Below are 7,500 nucleotides of genomic sequence, written 5' to 3'. Positions count from 1 at the left end.
ATTGATGCATCTATCTATCTATCTATCTATCTACCTACCTACCTACCCTCCCATCCATCAATCCATCTACCTATTTACCTAGCCATCCACCTGTCTACCTATTTATCCATCCGTCCATCCATCCATCCATCCATCCATCCATCCATCCATCCCTCCACTCATCCATCTACTTATCCATCCATTTATCCATCTCTCTCTCTCTCTCCACCCATTTATCTATCTACCCATCTAAACATCCACTCATCCATCTACTTATCCATCCATTTATCCATTCATCTATCTATCTGCCTGACTGTTTGTCCACCCATTTATCTATCTACCCATCCATCCATCCATCCACTCATCCATCTACTTATCCATCCATCCATCCATCCATCCACCCACCCACCCATTATCTTTCTACCCATCCATCCATCCACCCATCCATCTACTTAATCATCCATTTATTCATCTATCTACCTACCTACCTACCTATCCATCCATCCATCCATCCATCTACTTATCCATCCATTTATCCATCCATCCATCTATCTATCCACCCATTTATCCATTTACCCTTCCATCCATCTATTTACCTACATAGCTATCCATCTATCCCTCCATCCATCCATCTGGTAGAATGGGGGATGGACTGGATGGCCTTTAGTGGCCCCTTCCAACCCTAGGACTCTGTGACTCCGACGCTCCCATAGCCTCCCGCTGTCCTCATTTCCTGGTCTTTTCCAGCTGTATTTATCCCCTCGGTTTTATTTATTATAAGTATTTTTAGACTGGCCTTCGGCTGAATTCCCAAAGCGGTTTTTAGTCGAGAAGGGGAGCGGAGGAGGGAGGAAAAGAAGGGGGAAAGGCAGAGGAATCGATGCTCCTGGAAAGGAAACAATGGGCGGGATTGGAATCAGGGTTTTCCTCAATATTGGAGAGGAAGAGAGGGTATATAACAAATGACAACAACAACAAAAATAATAATGCAACAATAAAATAATAATAATAATAATAATAAATAATTTAAAATATGGATATATGTTAACCTTTTACAATATGGATGTATTTTAATAGTTTGCAATATTGAATACTTTTTAATATTTTATAGTATTTATAATATAATAATTAATATAATATAATATAATATATCTCTTAAGGACGAGGAACTGGAGTTGGAGTGGTGTCAAACTGCATTACTTCTACAGTGTAGGCGCAAACCCCAATCCCCAGATCTCTTCTTCTTCTTGCCTGGCTGCTCCTCCGTTGGCCTGCATAAGATTATCTCTCGAGTGTGAGGATTAGGGATCTATCTTTAGGACGGAATCCACTTCAAGGGCCTTTGGGGCCAATGCAAAAGGATAACTTTGGCCAGAGTCGATGAAGCATCGATGCTGTCGAATGGATGCATTTCAGCTGCTGTGGCTCAATGCTGAGGGATCCTGGGAGATGTAGCTTGACATTCTTAGACAGAGAAGGTCCATCCATCTATTTACCTAGTCATCCATCCATCCACCTATCTAATCCATCAGTCCATCAATCTATCTACCTATCTATTTACCCATCCATCAATCCATCTCTCTACCTACTTACCCATCCATCCACTTATCAATCCATCCGTCCATCCATCCATCCACTAATCAATCCATCCATCCATCTTTCTATCTTATCTACCTATCCATCCATCCACCTATCCATCCATCAATCCATCCATCTATTACCTATCAATTGATCCATCCATCTATCTACTTATCAATCCATCCATTCATCTATCGATCTATCTACCTAGCCATCTATCCACCTATCTAATCTGTCCATCTATTGATCTATCTACCTACCATCCATCCATCCACCTATCAACCTATTTACCCATCCATCAATCCATCTATTTACCTACTTACCCACCCACCCATCCCTCCACTTATCCATTGATCCATCCATCAATTCATCTATCTATCTATCTATCTATCTATCTATCTATCTATCTATCCATCCATCCATCCATCCATCTCTTGATCTACCTACCTATCTACCAAGCCATCCATCCATCCACCTATCAACCTATTTACCCATCCATCAATCCATCTATCTACCTACTTACCCATCCATCCATCCCTCCCTCCACTTCTCCATTGATCCATCCATTCATCTATCTATCAATCTATTTATCTATCTTTCTATCCATCCATCTATTGATCTACTTACCTATCTACCTAGCCATCCATCCATTCCTCCATCCATCCACCTATCAACCTATTTACCCATCCATCCATCTATCCATCTATTTACCTACTTACCCATCCATCCATCCATCAATCCACTTATCCATTGATCCATCCATCCGTTCATCCATCTGTCTATTTACCTATCCATCCATCCACCTATCCATCCATCCACCTATCCATCCATCCATTTATTGATCTATCTATCTGTCTACCTAGCCATCCATCCATCCATCCATCCATCCATCCATCCATCCATCCATGTATCTAATCCATCTATCTACCTATCGACCCATTCATCCATCTACCTACCTACCTACCTACCTACCTACCTACCCATCCATCCATCCTTTCATCAATCTATTGATCTATCTACCTATCTACCTAGCTATCCATCCATCTATCCATCCATCCACCTATCCATCCACCCATTTATTGATCTATCTACCTGTCTATCTAGCCATCTATCCATCCATCCATGTATCTAATCCATCTATCTACCTATCGACCCATTCATCCATCTATCTTCCTACCTACCTATCTACCCATCCATCCATCCATCCATCCATTCATCAATCTATTGATCTATCTATCTATCTATCTATCTATCTATCTATCTATCTATCTATCTACCTAGCTATCCATCCACGTATCTAATCCATCCACCAATCTATCTACCTAGCCATCCATCCATCCATCCTTCAACCTATCAACCTATTTAGCCATCCATCCATGAATACATCTATGGTATCTCTCTGCCCCCCCCCCATGTATCCATTTATCTACCTATCCATCCATCCACCTACCTACCTACCTACCTACCTACCTATCCCTCCACCTGTCCATGTATGTCTATACCCACCTATCCATATTGCAGGGAACCCAGTGGCCTCTTTTATCCCCCGACGGAGCGTCCTTCTTCTGGTTTTCTGCTGCGCTCCGTAATATTAATGGATGGCTGCAATATCCCCGGCCGGCGTTGCAGATGTTTATTGCTGTTCGGCTAATTGCTGCCGCCTTTAATTGTTTCTTTCGCTTGATGGATGGCGATTATGACAGGGAGGGAGCGTGGGGCGGAGGGGAGGGGGAGCCCGGCCATTGTTCTCAGCGGAAGGAAGGCGCTCGGTCGGTCCACGCTCCCTCCCGGCTTGGCAAGGCCCGGCCTTCCTTCCAGGTGATCGTTCAGCAGAATCCAAACCACACGTCCTGGCTTCGGTCCAAGCAAAGTGATAAGCCCGTATCTCCCCATATCGGGGCCTTTTTGGTGGCCGCTCCTAAGCGACGAACTCTTTCCGAAATGGGGTTTGCCAAATATGAAGTATGGAATGCCAGCCGGACGTGATGCTGCAGCGAAAAAGGCGAATACTATTCTAGGCTGCACCTATGTACCACAAAGGGTCACTTCACCTGTCGCTAGGTGAAGTGACCCTTTGGGACATCAGGGATTGGCTGATGATAGGTGAAGTGGCCCTCACCTGGAATAATCTCTCCCTAGTAATGTCAAAGTAGGCTTGCTTGATTGGTTCCACAAAGGCTGATGACAGGTGAAGTGGTTCTCACCTGGTATAATCTCTCTCTATAAAACCCAAAATATGTATATATGTATGTTTGTATGTACTACAAAGGCTGTTGCCAGGTGAAATGCCCCCCCCCCCCAGGACGCCACTGGATTGGCTGCTGCTGGGTGAAGTGGCCCCCTGCCCCAAGGGTCCCTGGAAAATGAGTAGAGAGGAGGTGGGTAAATGAAACCGCGGATACCGGGTCCCACATTGTACTTGGTGGCGCCTCTTGTCGCCCCCTGCCCCAAGGGTCCCTGGAAAATGGGTAGAGAGGAGGTGGGTAAATGAAACCACGGATACCGGATCCCACATTGTACTTGGTGGCGCCTCTTGTCGCCCCCTGCCCCAAGGGTCCCTGGAAAATGAGTAGAGAGGAGGTGGGTAAATGAAACCGCGGATACCGGGTCACACATTGTACTTGGTGGCGCCTCTTGTCGCCCCTTGCCCCAAGGGTCCTTGGAAAATGAGTAGAGAGGAGGTGGGTAAATGAAACCGCGGATACCGGGTCCCACATTGTACTTGGTGGCGCCTCTTGTCGCCCCCTGCCCCAAGGGTCCCTGGAAAATGGGTAGAGAGGAGGTGGGTAAATGAAACCACGGATACCGGGTCCCACACTGTACTTGGTGGCGCCTCTTGTCGCCCCCCCCCCTCGGGACACCACTGGATTGGCTGCTGCTGGGTGAAGTGGCCCCCTGCCCCAAGGGTCCCTGGAAAATGGGTAGAGAGGAGGTGGGTAAATGAAACCGCGGATACCGGGTCCCACACTGTACTTGGTGGCGCCTCTTGTCGCCCCCTGCCCCAAGGGTCCCTGGAAAATGGGTAGAGAGGAGGTGGGTAAATGAAACCACGGATACCGGGTCCCACACTGTACTTGGTGGCGCCTCTTGTCGCCCCCCCCCCTCGGGACACCACTGGATTGGCTGCTGCTGGGTGAAGTGGCCCCCTGCCCCAAGGGTCCCTGGAAAATGGGTAGAGAGGAGGTGGGTAAATGAAACCACGGATACCGGGTCCCACACTGTACTTGGTGGCGCCTCTTGTCGCCCCCCCCCCTCGGGACACCACTGGATTGGCTGCTGCTGGGTGAAGTGGCCCCCTGCCCCAAGGGTCCCTGGAAAATGAGTAGAGAGGAGGTAGGTAAATGAAACCGTGGATACCGGGTCCCACACTGTACTTGGTGGCGCCTCTTGTCGCCCCCTGCCCCAAGGGTCCCTGGAAAATGAGTAGAGAGGAGGTGGGTAAATGAAACCGCGGATACCGGATCCCACATTGTACTTGGTGGCGCCTCTTGTCGCCCCCTGCCCCAAGGGTCCCTGGAAAATGAGTAGAGAGGAGGTGGGTAAATGAAACCGCGGATACCGGGTCCCACATTGTACTTGGTGGCGCCTCTTGTCGCCCCCTGCCCCAAGGGTCCCTGGAAAATGAGTAGAGAGGAGGTGGGTAAATGAAACCGCGGATACCGGGTCACACATTGTACTTGGTGGCGCCTCTTGTCGCCCCTTGCCCCAAGGGTCCCTGGAAAATGAGTAGAGAGGAGGTGGGTAAATGAAACCGCGGATACCGGGTCCCACATTGTACTTGGTGGCGCCTCTTGTCGCCCCCTGCCCCAAGGGTCCCTGGAAAATGGGTAGAGAGGAGGTGGGTAAATGAAACCACGGATACCGGGTCCCACACTGTACTTGGTGGCGCCTCTTGTCGCCCCCCCCCCTCGGGACACCACTGGATTGGCTGCTGCTGGGTGAAGTGGCCCCCTGCCCCAAGGGTCCCTGGAAAATGGGTAGAGAGGAGGTGGGTAAATGAAACCGCGGATACCGGGTCCCACACTGTACTTGGTGGCGCCTCTTGTCGCCCCCCCCCTCGGGACACCACTAGATTGGCTGCTGCTGGGTGAAGTGGCCCCCTGCCCCAAGGGTCCCTGGAAAATGGGTAGAGAGGAGGTGGGTAAATGAAACCGTGGATGCCGGGTCCCACACTGTACTTGGTGGCGCCTCTTGTCGCCCCCCCCCCCTCAGGACGCCACTGGATTGGCTGCTGCTGGGTGAAGTGGCCCCCTGCCCCAAGGGTCCTTGGAAAATGGGTAGAGAGGAGGTGGGTAAATGAAACCGCGGATACCGGGTCCCACACTGTACTTGGTGGCGCCTCTTGTCGCCCCCCCCCCCTCGGGATGCCACTGGATTGGCTGCTGCTGGGTGAAGTAGCCCCCTTCCCCAAGGGTCCTTGGAAAATGGGTAGAGAGGAGGTGGGTAAATGAAACCGCGGATACCGGGTCCCACACTGTACTTGGTGGTGCCTCTTGTCCCCCCCCCCCCACCTCGGGATGCCACTGGATTGGCTGCTACTGGGTGAAGTAGCCCCCTGCCCCAAGGGTCCTTGGAAAATGGGTAGAGAGGAGGTGGGTAAATGAAACCGTGGATACCGGGTCCCACACTGTACTTGGTGGCGCCTCTTGTCGCCCCCCCCCCACCTCGGGACGCCACTGGATTGGCTGCTGCTGGGTGAAGTGGCCCCCTGCCCCAAGGTTCCCTGGAAAATGGGTAGAGAGGAGGTGGGTAAATGAAACCGCGGATACCGGGTCCCACACTGTACTTGGTGGCGCCTCTTGTCGCCCCCCCCCCCCCTCGGGATGCCACTGGATTGGCTGCTGCTGGGTGAAGTGGCCCTCTGCCCCAAGGGTCCTTGGAAAATGGGTAGAGAAGAGGTGGATAAATGAAACCATGGATACCGGGTCCCACGCCGTACTTGGTGGCGCCTCTTGCCACCGTCCCTTCTCCCTGGCGCAGCTGTCAAGCCCAAAGACGGGCACTGTAATTAAGGCTAATTTAGCGAGGAAACGGCTCTGGCTCGGAGGGCTTTCCCTTCCGCAGATGTTCGGCGAGGCCTGTCATTTTGGTCCAAATCCAATTAGCGGACAAGGAAGGTGGGTGGGAATCCGAGTTTGATCCTTCTATCTCAGCCAGAGCGGAGAGCTGCGTCTATGAAGTAGATCCGTCCTGGGTTTTAGTCCGAACTGATACCATATAAATAATGAAGGATAATATAAATGACCTCCCCTTCCCACACACACACAAACACTTTTTCAATGAGCTGTTGCAGTTGTGTCAGCTCAGGTCCACCCTCTTTAAAAATTTCATCAGGGATCCCATCAGGTCCGCTGGCTTTGTTATTTTCATCAGGGATCCCATCAGGTCCGCTGGCTTTGTTATTTTCATCAGAGATCCCATCAGGTCCGCTGGCTTTGTTATTTTCAGCAGGGATCCCATCAGGTCCGCTGGCTTTGTTATTTTCAGCAGGGATCCCATCAGGTCCGCTGTCTTTGTTATTTTTGGCAATGCTCATTTGGAAGTGGCCTCCATGGAAACTCTAGCGATCAGCCCATGTCTGGCCTATACCATTTCTCTCTCCCGAATTGCTTAATTGAACGACACTAAAATGCCCCTTTAGCTCAGACACCGAATGCATTTCTATTCCGGCCCGAGTATCTGAAAGAACGGAGGGATAGAAATGGATCCAAATAGACACATGCCTACGAACATACATTCATTTGTACCATTTCCTTTCTCTCTTTCTCTCTTTTTGGTGGGCGATGATTAATTTGTGCAGGAAGCGGGCCAAGTTTTTAATTATCCACATCAAAGCGATCTCTTCCCTAAATAAACTTCCCCGTTATTTACTCGCCGAGCCGGCTTCGGTCGCCGCCGGCGGAGATCGGATCTCTCTTTTCCTTCCATCCCCGTTTTGCTTCT

At 50.2% G+C, this 7,500-nt stretch overlaps 1 pseudogene; it reads left to right on the top strand.

Annotated features, from left to right (window-relative positions):
- LOC132764468 (dynein heavy chain-like) overlaps nt 1-618 on the top strand; it is a 2,176-nt pseudogene extending 1,558 nt beyond the window's left edge.
- The last annotated feature ends 6,882 nt before the right edge of the window (nt 619-7,500 follow it).

Source organism: Anolis sagrei, chromosome 12 (genome assembly GCF_037176765.1).
Source record: "Anolis sagrei isolate rAnoSag1 chromosome 12, rAnoSag1.mat, whole genome shotgun sequence".
In the NCBI taxonomy this organism is placed as follows: domain Eukaryota; kingdom Metazoa; phylum Chordata; class Lepidosauria; order Squamata; family Dactyloidae; genus Anolis; species Anolis sagrei.
The sequence above is the reverse complement of the archived record's forward strand: the minus strand, read 5'-3'. Positions and strand labels throughout refer to the sequence as shown.